The sequence below is a fragment of the Varroa jacobsoni genome, unplaced genomic scaffold (assembly GCF_002532875.2).
Source record: "Varroa jacobsoni isolate VJ856 unplaced genomic scaffold, vjacob_1.0 scaffold_238, whole genome shotgun sequence".
NCBI classification, from domain to species: Eukaryota; Metazoa; Arthropoda; class Arachnida; order Mesostigmata; family Varroidae; genus Varroa; species Varroa jacobsoni.
Window position 1 is genome coordinate 318,201 of NW_019213140.1, and position 15,420 is coordinate 333,620.

General features: G+C 42.4%; 1 protein-coding gene across 2 annotated transcripts in view; it reads left to right on the top strand.

Annotated features, from left to right (window-relative positions):
• The first annotated feature begins 219 nt into the window (after positions 1–219).
• LOC111273936 (discoidin domain-containing receptor 2) overlaps positions 220–15,420 on the top strand; it is a 64,912-nt gene continuing 49,711 nt past the window's right edge. For both annotated transcript variants that reach the window (XM_086967467.1, XM_022855966.2), the window contains exon 1: positions 220–664. The gene's annotated coding sequence lies outside the window, so the exon portion shown is untranslated. The remainder of the gene's footprint in view (positions 665–15,420) is intronic.

Consider the following 15,420-nt stretch of genomic DNA (forward strand, 5'->3'; position numbering starts at 1 on the left):
CGTAAATAAATCCGTTGATTTAGGATTAACAATGGCCGGATCTCGTAGTTCGCTGTGCTATGTCTATACACTAGCTCCTGTCTGCGGAACGGTATGAGCCCAACTGACGGATCGTGGGCTTACCTCTAGGATGATGCTCTCCTGTGTGGAGAGGGATGTTCGTGAGAGAGGGCGACCCTCTGGCGACGTGCAGCCGATCTTCTCGCTTAGGTCAGTTGCCATCGAGACCTGAAGGTGGGAATACGCCGCTCTTCATCGAAAGTGCGCGAACTTCGATTCGAATCGCGGACCAAAGGATAGACCATTATTGCACAAGAGCAACAATCGGCAGATTATTCGAGTGTTTGGCCGGCGTAGTTCAGGGCCCGGTTTGATAGTGTGGACTAAAAAATGAGCGAAAAAACTTGAATGGTGTCCAATGACTTGCTTCGAGTGAATTTGGATAACTTATTTATGTGTGTGCGGTGATACAAATTATAATATCAACGAAAAAAGAGTTAAACTGATATTGATCGGATAAAACGGATAATTTTGTGTTGAAGCTCCATCATATCTGGATTTATTTAGATGAGAGAGTGTAGTCAAGGGCAGTAGCAGTTGTTGGCTACATCTGAGGATCGTAACATATCACGCTCGTGGGAGAGTGAGAGTGGAAAAGTTAAAGGTGAGCTCTTGAGGATACACGTTTCTCAAACACCTACAACCGCATGACGGACATGCGGCGGTAACTTATCCCTTAAAGTTATAATTCGTTTCATTTATTGGACTGCTGAGGAAAATAAGGCGTTAGAAAGGGTTCTGTTTTACCGGTTTCTATTAACGTTTGTACACAGTGACCGCCCGTAACCGTATCTGCTACACTTGTCGAAGCTTTTGATTTTTCCGTAGTAGAATTTTAGTAACAACGACAAAGACGATAATCGATTTGGCACAATTCGTAGCTTAAACGTTTTGCTGCCGCTGTTGGTTTGTAGAGTTTCTTAATGATCACGTTTGGCCAACTTAGGCGTCGTGCGTTCGGACGAAATTGGAAGAAAAAAAAGGAAAAACATTCATTGTCCCTGGTCTATTCTAAATGTATAGTGATCATTTAGCGGTATAACGACATTCGAGGCACGAGAAGATATTTTACCAACGCAATCGAACGCCCACGTCTTGCGATACTATAGTTCATCACTGGGATGCCAACTTCCCGAAAAGCACTAACGTTACAGTTTATCCAACAAACGTCCTATGCACTGCACGTTTTCGAACCGAGGGCATCTATCTGGGCAGTACACGTTCAATCTCACAGAATGTTCCAATCTATGAATATTAACTCTCGTGCTGCTTTACTAAATCATGCTCTAAACGCTGATCTTGATATAAAGGTGTATGTTAATATATGTCTATCAGTCTAAGTGACATAAAACAGATCGATCATACCTTCTACGAAATCTTACAAAATTTCTATGAAATTTATAGGCTCGGGATATAGCTCTTCGTACTTGTTGTACTTCTTGAACTAAGATCGATGGCGTGCAACTTATTTTTATAGTTATTAACACAGAATCGTCTTCGTATTGGTACAGCCTATTGGTAATGGCGACGATGATGGCCGGTCGTAGACCTGCGCCACGGCCGGCGTTGTCCCGTGCTGCCTTTATTTCTTTTTCTTTGTCTTTTTTCACTTATTGACATATCTGCCTTTTACTATTGTGCGTGTAGGTAAGCCAATCACTAGAATACGGCTCTGTCCTAGTTTCGGTGATTGATAACTCATCGGTTCCAGCGAATCGATTGAACAGGTCACAAAAGCATACATCCGAAATCTTACAGCTGATCGCCAATGGCCTGGCGAGATTTGGTAATGTGAGCCTGAAACTGATCTATCTATTATTTTCTGCTATTGGACCGTATTTGATGCCACAGGTCTGCTTTAATGCATCAATAACATCGAAATGCATGAAAGAGCGTCGTCGAAATCGCTCCTATGAGCCAAAATTACGCTGATTATGGAGAGGCTCAGCCCCACAGACCATGCACAAAAATGACGCGGTCGACACAATTCTCTCAGCGTGACGTACTGCCCTTAACAGACGCGTTGGAGGAGCTAACTTTGTTGCTACAAGCGTCGTATAAGTAAAAGGTGAATCAATCGCATATGCAACCCTCCAATAACCCATGCCGGTAGTTAACAACGCTTCCTCTTCGATAACTTAAAACGATGGGATACAAATTACATATTATACTAGCTGTAATAATGAGACGAGCGACGCAAGTCAACGCTCCAACCCAATCAGTTCCATTCAGTTTAGTCTCTCTTTTCTTTTTTTTTTTTTTTGACGTCCAATTTGAACGAGCTGGTTGTGAGTAAGGCTAGAGAAACTGAGAGCAATTCCCTGTAATTATTTATTCCAAACGATTATTTAAAACAACCAGGTTAATTCAGGTCAGTCCAACGATGCCTTTCTGAAGGTTCAAGTGGGGTGAATTTTGAAGGGCTGGACAGGTTGGACTTTTGTCATGGACATATGGGTTCACATGAGAGGCTGATTTCGCCTATGTTTGTGCCATTGGCAACGACCATGAAATTACGGGTAATTTATCAGTTGAGTATTTTTCTTTTCAGTTTTATTTTTCTATTTTTTAGTGTTCAAGCTGCAGAACTGGGCGACAGGTCCCGCACCGCTAACGTGTGCATTGATAGGGAGGCGGTGGATTTGTTGAGTTGTGACTAAAAATCAATGGCTTTCCGAGAAGCAACAATCTGTATTGAAGCAACAAAACCTAGGTTCTGTTCCGAAGCTAAGGCGGCGCTGATTCCATAGAGGACATGGGCCACCATGTTTGTAGTCCTATAGTGGGCCGAAGGTGGATAGGCTACTGTGAAATCGTTTTGGGAATAGGAAGCTGCAGACTTGACTTAATATTTGTTTATTGTACAGCAGCGCTAGAAGAACGACTAGGTCGCGCGACGCGTCGGCCTAGCACGTTTAGCAAGGGCAGAGGAGTAGGAAAAAAAACAAGCATGAAGGCTTGTCGATACAAAGCTCGGATCGAGCAATAGGGATTCATGTATTATGCCCAATGAAGTAATGTGTCTTGGCAATAATTCCGTAGTGACTGTGCAGCAGTAAATGAATGAAGTATCATGATCTCGGAAGTGAAGCAAGTTTTAAAGTCGTGAAATTCATTTTGATTTTTATTGAGCGCCATCTTGTCTCTTTGCCTCCAGACCCGAAAACCGTTTGTGTATAAGAACCATTAGCTCCGAGCCCATGCTCTCTAAGCAGATTTAAATATTCTACTATTATATTCCAGAAAGAACCGGTATACAGGAGCGCTTGAAACGCTGAGCTGAGCTGTTGTCTAGATATTAATAGGACAACGATACGATTGATTGCTCCAACTAAATTTATTGGCCTTTTGTACATACTATTATTAAGTGGCTAACAAAGAGTAATAAACAGTTATTGATTTCTAACGTTTGCTGTGAAAAAGCTGAACTATATGAAAAAAGAAAAAAAAAAAACTCTCAGTTATGTCTTGCATCTAAACAAGAGTCTAGAAGAACAGAACGGACAGGGGGGAACCGAAGGGACAGGGTTCTGTCGAATGTTAACTAGCTACAATATCGGAATTCAAACAACATGAAAATAGGAAATATCAATTAATACCTATGCCGGAAGTGTGTTCCAAGTGCAGGCCATTTCTGTATCCGCTTCCTTTTTTCACGGTTAACTCGTCTTCCCAACAGAGTTTAGTAAGCAATAGTACGCCATTGGCTGTTCTACATGACATGACACACAAACACGTATACTCGATCGGTTTGGGCGGGCAAATCTTTATAAAGTAGCAATATTCGTTCACATCGTAACAGGGCCCCCTTCACCGCCCGTCGTCGCAAATGCACACTTAGCCCTGTAGGTCACAACGAAAGCAACAATTGGCCTATGTTAGTGGCCGTGCTATTTCGATTCGATACCAGAGATGCAAATCGAGAACCATAAGAACTTCTCAGAAAATCAAAGACATGTATCAAGGTTTTTGAAAATATGCAACTCATCACAATAGTAGAACAAACAAAAAGCTAAACTACAGCGCAGGTTGATCTAAGAGGAGGTCTCCTGTGACGGAATGGAGCGGAGCTCGACTTATTTCCGTCGCCTGCACCGCTATTGCCGAGCGCGTAATCGAAAGATGGCCAGGAAGAGTCTCCGTATCTAAAGAAACTGGCTCGTCACTTTACCGTTTAGAGAGAGAAAAGCAAAACGGACTAGAGGTAGGTTTTAAGAGTAAGCGTGTTCCTCCCTCCACGTAACCCTCAGACACAAGTCCTCTTTGCTTTCGAGGATTTTAGGCCAGGACGAGGAATAACAGTGGAGAAGTGGGAGAAAGCAAATTCGTAGAGTGATATTATATTTGCATACAATTCCAACGTACAGGGCATATGCCACGTGCCGGTATACGTAGAATCCGTGCATAAAAGGCGGCAGCAAAGACAGACGCAAATTGAATTCAATGTTAGCGAATGAAGAAAAGCAAGAATAAACTGTGACACGGACACGTTTAAGTATACATACTTACATGTTTAGAAGTATACCAAAAAACTTAGGCTAACCGGATATGTGCGGAGCAAATAAGTTTTGTTTTTTTAGCCTGCTCTTTTTAGCGGAAACTCTCGAAAAGCGTCGATTTCCACTTATTCTGCGAATAATAAACCCTTACTCTTACTGTCGTGTGGAATAGAATTTAAATGCATAGCATTGTAAAGACGAAAAACGTAAGTTTTTCGAGTAAATTACGTAGAAATGTACGTGCAGACAAACAGCCGAGCAACAATAAAATTATACAGTGCAATAATAATAATAATGTTTTCTAAACGTCCATCTGCTTGCCGTGTGTTAACTACTAGCACCGCACAACCTTCTTATGTAAACGAGAGTGAACAGCAGTTTGACATTGGGCATGTTCCGTGGGACATGGTCGCACCTTAGGGCTGTCATTATGTCGCTTTAAGCGTGCCACTATCTCTATTCATTACCTGAAATTGACGTATTCAACAGAGTAAGATGGATAAGTCAATTCATCAATATAAATTTAATCGTAAACATTATGATGGAAATTGGGATAACATCGCAGATTCGACGAAACAGTCATACACTGAAGTTCCTTGCAAAAGAATCGCACATCACTAAATATGTAAACAGACGGCCGATTGAGCTAGCAAGGTCAAACAAACACGTATCGTCAATGCTCGTATTAAATTCTCCGCATCGCCCTACGATGCGCAATATATTCGGCTAGAAAGACAGTGAACTTGAAGAAATTATAAAAATAATAAATCGCTTTATTGCAGCTAAAAGCAGCGATTATTGGCGCCTTGCTATAACCCAATCGCGTTCTTGTTTTTGCGTCCTTCCTCTCTGTGCTTGTGTGTGTGTGTGTGTGTGTGTGTGTATATGTGTGTCTGTGTGTGTGTGGGATCATAAACGTGTGTGTGTGGAAGATCGTAAAGCAAACGGGTCGACAGGCTAGCTCAGCGAATAGAGCGCGCTTGGTTCGAAACTAAACTTACGGCCTGGTCACATTTTCACATATGGCTGCCAGCGGCAGTCTCTTGGTCCGATCGTTGTGTTGAGTAGTGAGGCCTGTTTTTGGTTTGTCGGTAATGCTGAATCGGTTTTTGCGCCCCTCCCCTTTCGGCCTATCCACGCAGCTCACGGCAGCGGCAGCGGTGGCGGTGGCAGATCGAATTGACATTGCAACTTAGGCACAGATTGCGTGCTCAATACGAAAGCGAGTCTATAATAGATTCGCAGACTGTGTAGCTCTCTCCGTTCTATGCCGCTCCCAAGTCTAAGGTTCAGTTTTTTTTCGAGATTGTTAGAAAGAGCTGCAGCAGGTCAGGCTTGTGGGCCTGTCAGCTCGCAAGTTTCACAACGCCGACTCGTCTCCTATCAGAGCACTTGTTGTTCCTATCCGATGAAAGCATTACATCTTGATCGATGGTGACGCGTGCTTCCGGGGGCTCAATGTAGTCGTCGAGACATAATAAAGCGTAGAAACGAGCGGATAGGATTGAAAATATCAAGCAATTGGGACAGATTTGTTTACTATTCTTTGATCTCGTTAAGAAATCTGAGTGCAGCAAAGATTGCCTCTGATCTAGGAAGGCATCTCGTACCGCCTTTTTGGATCTTAGTGAGGCTGTATCGTAGGGCTACTTCAGACAACGTTAAAGCGCTTCATACGTACACGATTAATTAAACGTATCTTGCATAGTTCCCGATTAGAACAGCAACACTAGATGCATTCTGTGATCAGTATAGAATTGTTTACGTGATGTCGATTATGTTCTTTAGCAATAAATAAGCAGAGCAAAGTCTATGTATCAACCGAAAAAGAGCCAGCCCTCAATATATAGATCTTCAAGCAAATTGGATCACATATTCATGAAGACAAACCTATATTTTGCTTCTCTGCCCGCTCGGTTAAGCAGGGCGATTATCATTTCACTGTCAAATGCAGAAGACGCGATACCTATTTTTCTGCAGTTAGCTCAGAAGGCCTGATTAGCCTGAGCCAATGTGACGACTCTAATCGAGACCACCATGATAGTCAGTCTTTCTGTTTCCTTCATTGTGCTTTAAGTTGGCATATTTCGTGCCGGCTCATCTATTTTTGCTCGTTGAAGAAGAATACAAGGAATTCGCCCCCTCCCGATCGCGTAGGTTGCTTTTTAATGCCTGCAGTCTGTTTCGCTGAACGATAAGGATTCCGAGGACTACGTATAATGCTATCCGCTATTGTAATAGCTTGTTTTGCTCCGGCATTAGACAATCGAACACTAATCAAGCCCCATAGGATGACAGCGCAATTTTCGTTTTAAGAACTAAACGATTCAGCCAACGTGACAATATAGACGATTGTACTATAATTTTCATATTGCTTGGTCGACTGTAATTATCTCGAACGAAATGCTCATCGCCAGTGGCGGCAGACCCATTGTGGGTTAAATACCGTTCGTTGAAAGTATGGCTATGCTAAATCTTACCGTAATAGTAATAATTGGCGTGACGAGGTTGCTTACTATGTCTAGATTAAGTCTTAATCCGTGCTCTTCGCGTGTTTATTAGCGATCTTCAATCTTCACTTGTTATTATCTTAACTAGATAATAGAAGGTGTACGCGATAATCATCCACTTACGAAAGTCTCGATCTTGTATTGGACACAGGAGCATCTGAGGTCGTTGACATTCATAACGTTACTAACGGCCGCCTACGGCCTAGGCGAGTGCAGATCAGCGAATACAAAATGTGACCTTTCGTCGCCCGATTCGAACATGTATCGAAAATGCAAACAGCTCGCATGTCCATGCAAATGAACGTTTGCCGTTTGTCGCTGTCGCTGTTTGCCAATCGATGGCGACGACAGGGTGAAGCCGTCATGGGGCCCACGACGTTTCCGCCTGCTCAAGAGAACAGCCTCCGAAGACACCACCAAAGCCAGTTTCTTCCATAAAGTTATTTTGTCGGGCCGGATGTTCTATAGAAAGCGAGGAAATGTCGGCAAAGTGGCAAAACTGACATCGGCGCAAATCTGCATTATTCTACCTCTATGGTGTGACGCTGCGCCACGTTTACAGAAGTTGTATGGAAATTGTGTTGAAATGTTAGATTCCTGTAGAAATTAGATATGAGCATAGAAAGAATACTTCACTCTTTGCGTCGGCAACAGTCAGGTTTGAGGATGCGTAGTACTCGATGAAATGTCCTATAGAAACGTTCCGTTCTACGTTCCGCTTTCGATGAAAAACGCATGATCAGATCTTCAATCACAGCACAATGCAATTCGTGTGTATGGTGCAAGGATTGCTCCGACAACCGTCTTCGCCCCTTTACAAAATGCTAAAAATAAATGAATTTTGTTCGCGAAAAATTACCGTAGACAACGGCGTAATTAACGCGCCAAAAAGCTACATGTCTACACCGGAACAAGCTAAGCTTGAGTTCGAACATTGTCACCGTCACACGAGTAGGCATTTGAATAGCTGTCGTTTAACGGTCAGTGCAGCATTGACACAACGTTCCATATATTCCGCAGGTAAACAGACAAACTAAGAAAAAGCTGTTCTTCGAACGACGACACTTTGTCGCTAAGGTAACACGCCGTCGGCGACGGTACCGACGACATCATCTCGACTTCTAAGCTGAGATCCATATTGTGCTGTCTCACGGCCACAACCAGATTAGTTCGTATTGTCACCGCGACGTTCCTCTGCATTGAACACTAATACTTATCGACCGACTCACAAACTCACTCAACGCTAACAGAATCGGTATATATGTAAGTGATGGCTTCATTCATCAAAGTTGCAGCAGCAATGATAACGCTAGGGCTAAAAATCGTATTCGCTCCCTTCGTCAGACGATGAACATCGTCCAAGATACAAGCGGATACAGACACGATCGCGTTTACGTAGTAGTATCGTTATTAATCGCTACCATCAGTGTGAACAAAGTTCACACAAAACAGTAGTAACATACGACGTTACACAAACGAGTAGTAACAAATGCAATAACAACAGAAAAACTAAAAAAATATACACACTTTTGATTATCTGACAGTTCTGATTTCGCATGTAGAGCGTTGTCCTTGCACATTGCACTCTTCATTGAAATCGAAGGGAAGCCCAGCGGCGAGTTTAAAGCGAAATTGTTTAATTCGACATAAACATCTTTGTTTTTACGCGATATTACAATGTTCGACAAAACCAGAAACTGCTACACGACCCCATACGAGTGACTTTCCATCCCCGAACTGTCGTAACGGCGAAGCTTTGTGGTGCTTAAAAAAAGATCCGACAGTCACCTGTCTAAAACAGAGATATGGAAAACGCTTTATCACTGGTTATCCTCTGCGGTCTTTTACTTAGCATCTTCCTGCCTGCCACACTTCTTTTCCATCTTTTGCTACACTGGCTAGCTTATGATTATTATTAATTAGTTAAGACAGCTTTAGTAATTTAGTCCAGATTTGTAATGAGTAGAATCGCTGAAATGTTGTTAGTACAGGATAGTTATATACACATATTATTTGTAATGAAATACAAATACAAAGGGTTAAATTTAGAAGAAGAAAAGAACGCGTTTAGGCTTAACGCTTGTAGCTGGGTTTCGGTCTGAAGCAACGACGTTTGGTCGTTTACTTTGTGTACAAGGACCTGTATTAGACGGCCTTTTTGCGCACTCTGTTTAAGCTTTTGCTTGGAGCTCGGCTACGATGGATCACGCAGAACAATAGCATCGTGTGATTGTTTAATGATCGACCGGGATACAGTGAAGCCATTATGGGTGGATGCTTTAAAAAAGAAGCCACCCCCCTTCCCTGTTGTAGTAAACTGCGTTCAGTTTGACCAGATGTATACTCGGTTCCATCAAAAGGCTAACCCCTAGATTGGTCAGGCAACGTGTTTGGTTGCTGGTCTGGCAAGTCCTCCATTGCCTAGCCCTACTGATTTTATGCTTGCTATACTTCATAGAAACGACAGCCTCTGCACTGGTGACCATTGCTTCGTCGATAAAAGCTATGTAGATGAAAGTGGCTTCAGCAAAACTAGCCGGCCAATGTATGACTTTTCTGTTGTTACTTTTATTTGTGTTACTGTCGTTCGCGTTATCGTTCGCGTACTTTGCCTGGATGCGTTGGCCAGTATACCCGCTCGATTTAGAATGTCGATGACATCTTCGATCGCTCCATGGTACTATCGCGCAAGTGATAAGGTAGGTCTCAGTACAGCCTGTCTTCAACCCTCCGCAACTAGCTAGCTACACGAATTCGTGTTGTAATTGTCCCCCGACAATAAGGAAATTGAACGGTCTATTACTTGAATAGACGGCTTTTATTGTTGCCGCAGGTTACCTCTTTGAGCCTATATCTCCATCACCCCCCTTTATACTACACCACCCCACTATAGCCCCTTTCCATTTCCGTCAAGTAGTCTGTCTACTCGCGAGCACATTCTCAAATTTAGCACACCTTAAATTGACCCAAATGTGTCCAGTCTAAGTGTGTACATGGCGAGCAAAACACTAATGAGAAAAAAAGGTAAAAGATGGGGTCTGGCATTATAGCCTCATTGCTAAGACCGCTGGCGTTGCGCTTAATAAACTGCTTGGCAATTTATATCGTTTGGCTAAATTAAGGACTACCGTTTAGGTCGTTACCCGCGCAATACTTCACTTCTTATATTACATCGTATTATGGACATTTAATTAGACAATTTACGTGTTTGACGTCCGTACGGGCGCATCTGCTATTACTGCATAATACGTTCTATAAGATATGTTCAGTGCCGTACACTTGAGTGAACTCTTTATTTTTTAGAGATATCTACTATTTGGAATCTGCCTTCAACTTAATAATTGATTACGAAAGCATCGTTTTAATAATGGGTCTTCGCAGATTCATATAATAGGTTCTGCGTTTCAGCCTTAAAGGTAGCGTAGTTAGGTGGCTTTTTAGGCCAAAAAGTGGCTTTTCTCGAAATTGTATTGAACGTTTATTGCGGAGATCTGCTTTTCGGGTACAATCAGAGACGAGTTTGCTAGTCGAGCATGTCGGGTATTTTATGAAAGCTTGAGGAAAACACTGGGAGGAAACAGTTGGCTAATAAACTGCACGTTTATCTAACCAAGAAACCACTTGATCCTCAACGAATCACCCAATATTTGAGTGAACAATGTTTGTCAGCTTCCATCCACGCTGACTTTTGTGAAAGACATTTTGTTTCAAGCAGACGCGCGCTTACGTCATTAACTTCCGGCCGTTGGTGATAGCTTGTAAACCCGTAATCCAATCAGCGTGACACTTAGACAAGAGCTTCGAGTCAGAACGCTAGTAAAACTGTCTTTTTGGCTTCTATAATTGTAATACGTATTCTGATTAAATTGGATTGGCAGAATCGTTCACGTCATAACCGATTTAAGGACAAGTCCCGTGAAAAATATGACTTCCGTTGATGAGTCCAGGATTTCAGCAAGGAATTTGACAGAATATGGAACTCTATCAAAGCAACCGGCGAAAAGAGCGAATCTGAAACATATGTATCTCGATGGACGTCAATCGTCTCTTTTTTTTTAACTTTGAATAGCATCGTAAGCGTACCCATAGCGTGATCGAAAATCGTTTCGGCATATTTTTGCTGTGAGATCTGCGGTCCGATCCAAGGAAATGATGGACTCAGCGGTTCTGCGAGGGAACCCGCCGTCTCTCTAGACAAACACAAAGCAGAGCGTCGTAGAAAAGAGATTTTACAGTAACGTTATTCACGTCCACGTATCTGTTCTTCGTGCTAAAATGGCCGCGCCGACCCTGGCCCCCGATGTTAGACGGCCCGTTTACCATTGCGCAATTGTAATGACTAGATCACCATCAGATTACCGAACTACCCGTTTCATTAGTTCGAATGGCACATGGCACATCAGTGTTGAACCAGACGACAGTTGATTTTAATGTGTCAGGATACCCGTATACCACATATAAGCAATTTCGATGCCAATTCTTAATGCAATCATATGCAATGTCGGTCAATATATTATATATAAAGTTAGTCTGTTACGGTAGAAGTCCTGAATAGTATAACGTTGTAACGAACTTGTAAATGTCCCGTAAAAATGTTACACGTGATAGCCACTAGGGGGATTCACAAATTTAATTGTTGCATTGACTAACTAGACTGACTCCGACCGCCCTTTTTTTGCAAATTTTCACAGCTCGATTGGCTGTTGAGGTCATCGAAAGCCGTATTCAAGCTCAGATTAACATCATCGCAATGTATTTCAATCGTGAAGCTCGCTATGGTGAGCCAGCATAGATTCATCTAAATCATCAGCATTTAGTAATTGCTATTAATTATACTGTCCTTAACAGTCGTTAGTGGACCTACGTTTTTTGAGATTAGCCTAGACGCCACAATATTCTGGTCCTACTCGGCTCTACTCACCATTGCGACTGCTGCTGTTACTACTGCTAGTACCGTCAGCCGGACATCACCGTCATACTGAGGGGCACGTCGACGGTCGGTGGTGCTGGGCGCGAGCCCTCACTCAGCCTTAAGGGGCTTCTGAGATATAAGTCAGGGTGATCGGCGTGGGTGGATGAAGGTAACTGAGGTGAAAGCTAGGTAGCTATAGCAACGGGTCTGACGCCTGTCTGGTGAGCTTGTTTGTTTGTCCATGTGTGTGTGTCTCTCTGACAGTGTATATATGTACGCTTGCATCCGGCTGCTGCTTCTGGAGATCAAAATGACTCTCGTTCTTCTGCTTTTTCATCTTTTTCGTTCTGTGAGGGCGATGCCTTTGCCATCCACAGCCGCTTGCCCAGTGGACTGACCAACCGACATTGTGTCTCGTGCCTGGCAACGGCACTACTCCGAAACGCACTTCCCTTTGGCTCAGAGATGAAACGTCTAAGAAAGAACGAAGAACAGGCATAGCCTCACACACGTGAAAATGCAGCACTAGTGTGAAATGAAGGGGAAGAAGGTTTCTTAGAAAAAAAAAATAAGGCACACGAAAAGGCACGGAAGCAAGAAATGAGGAGAGAATAGTAAAAAAAAGATGGCGGTAGTGAGATAGGTGAAATGATCTCATAACACTACCGAGTCGCAACGTGGGTCCCACCGAACAGTAAACGGGAGTAAGTTCGAGAAAAACGAAGACGACCACAAACCGATTTACTTCGTCGTCGTGACTTTAGCGCCTTCTAGCCTAGCTTGGCCTGGCATGACTTGGCCTGCTTATCGCCTATCTCGGTGGTGAGTTTAGTTTCTCTATACATCGTACCCTCGTTCATCGTCAAATCGATCGGAGACGGCCGCCGGTAATGCTTTCCGAACGCCTGCAATTGTATCCGACCTCGATCAAGCTGCAACGCTGTTTCGTATGACAATAACCAGTAGCTTCCTTGAACGGTAGCGTCTTCTCATTGGAGATGGATTCGTGTTGGGATCCCATCTTTCTTTTGGCAAGAAAAAGAGGCGGCATGAAGCTGAGCTAAGTATTTCTTTCGTGTCGTTGCATTCATTCAATTTTCAAAACATGACAAGTTATTGATGAGCATTCTCCTGTTCTAGGCGTATATAACAGAACAGAGCTAATTGTTGCATGGCCTAGTCTTCAAAGTGTCAACGATGTTGTCAACGGTTCCAGCCACACATACAAACCTAGTAGTTGAAGCTGCATTGGGACAAGATCGATTGCAACGACTAATCGACACATATGAAGAATTGAACATGTGTATATATATGTAACATTACAATTTTTTTTTTATTCTTCACACTGACGCACGTATTGCTGTAAAGGCCGACATAGCCTAAACAGTATTCTACTCATTTTTAACTAATGGCTGATTCAGTGCCAACTTAACGCGTGCTAACCTTGTCTCTCACTGTATGTACGTACGCGAGCATTATGGTGGTATGGCATTCTATCAAAGAAGCGTCGATTAAATCTGTTGACGCTGAGAGGCACATGGAAGCGACAACTTCCGCATTATGCCCATTCGAAACGTCCAAGAGGCAGCTTCCGCGTACTACTCTTCTCGCCTGAAGCTACGGTTTAAATAGAACAATTAAAGAACTAGAGACGACAGACGCTAAAGCTGACATTTATTATCAGTTTAATCTTAATAGTATCGATTATTTCATTAAATCAATCTCAACTATTTTTCAGCAAGCTGGTCGTTACGTGAATATACTAAGCATGCATGTACGATCGTTTACTCGAACATTATGTGCGTATAAACAGAACTTGGTGAACCTTAACATTTAACTAAGTTCTAAACTTCAAAATTAAATGTATTAGGAACATTCTGATCTGCGTATTTTAGGAAGTACCAAGAGGTAAGGTTCCGACGGATGTAAGTTATCAGGAATCGCAAACGGTTTCTTGAAATTCGGGTCACGATAGCGGTATAACTTACACGAATGCTTTGCTCACGATTAAGTTGAATATTTACAAATTTATTAGCTATCTAGACGTTAATATAACTAGCATCGGCCGCTACCTGTAATGAAGGAGACTGAAGAAGCAAGGTGTTAGAAGTTCCAGCTTGAATACATACATAGATATGTCATTGCGAAGTTACAATAAAACACCTTCCTTGAATATGGAACGTAAAACTTTTCTGGAAATCGTACGACCCTTCCACATAGTTTGAGCTACTCCTGAAGGATACAACCAACTTGTTTTATTTATACTATCGAAGCTGCAACAACAAGATCCCCACAAATATAACCGTGTGATAGTTTTGTGAACTGTTCTTGCCTCTCAGAGGTACGTCGTCATCTCTGTTTCAGATTGTTGTCTGTTCTAATACCAAAGGTTCAACTCAAGTTAATCCAATCGCTGCTGTAAGTCGAAGACAAGGAGACAGTAAAAACTCATGTTACGATTCTCAAGTGAGAATATAGAGCGTTTTTTTTTCTAATATATCTTCAAGCGGCCCTTTAAGGATAGTATCAATACTCAGTCGACTTAGCCCGTCGATGAGCCTTTCAAGAATTTCCTAGGGACTCGCTGTTCCTCGCATTGGACACATCAAAACTTTGGGTTGAGCCGAACAGCTATATGAAGATAATAAACGTGTAAAATTATGCTCGTTGGCTATTTGTTGTTGGCTGAAAGATGTTAGAGCCATTCGAGACTTCTTCACTGACAGTGAGAAAGCAGGACTGTAGAACGGCTCAGCAATCTTCATAGAGAAATCACAGTGGAACACGAAAACATTTGGTGTTGTCAAATGATGATTTTGGAGAAATAATGAAATGTTTGCCTTATCTGAATAAAAAAAGCGGCCGCATAAAAGGTACGTCTGGTACACTTACGGAGGAAGATTGTCGGCGAGAACTTCACCGCCATGCATAATCTATTCAAATATGACGTACTAGATCATTCTGTAGCCACGTGTGTTGAGGTTAACATAACAACGTTGGAAGAGACAAAAATTGAAAAAAAATCGTAGATATATGACTCGTAGCCAGTACACTCGGCTATCGTACTTTCCTCCAAAAGTAAATGTGCCCACCAGAGTAAACTGAACAGAAACATCTACTGATCAATAAGTATAGAGTCACAGATAGAAAGTTGCGAAAGCATATTTTCTTATCAACGCTTATAAGCGCGAAACATTCGCTGATCGAATTGACGGACGATGATGCTGATCCATTCCGCTATAGAGCACATGAAGAGTTTTTATGTTTATGATGAATGTTACTACTTGTAGTTGATCCCGATAGATTTTCAGAGCGCTCCTATTGAACGCCTGATTCCTATAGAAATTTACATTGTGTGCTAGGCACAATGATATTGTTTATCATTAAAACTGCGTAACAAAGACCCGTAGGCGCATTTTGCTCTCTGAGAACAATACAT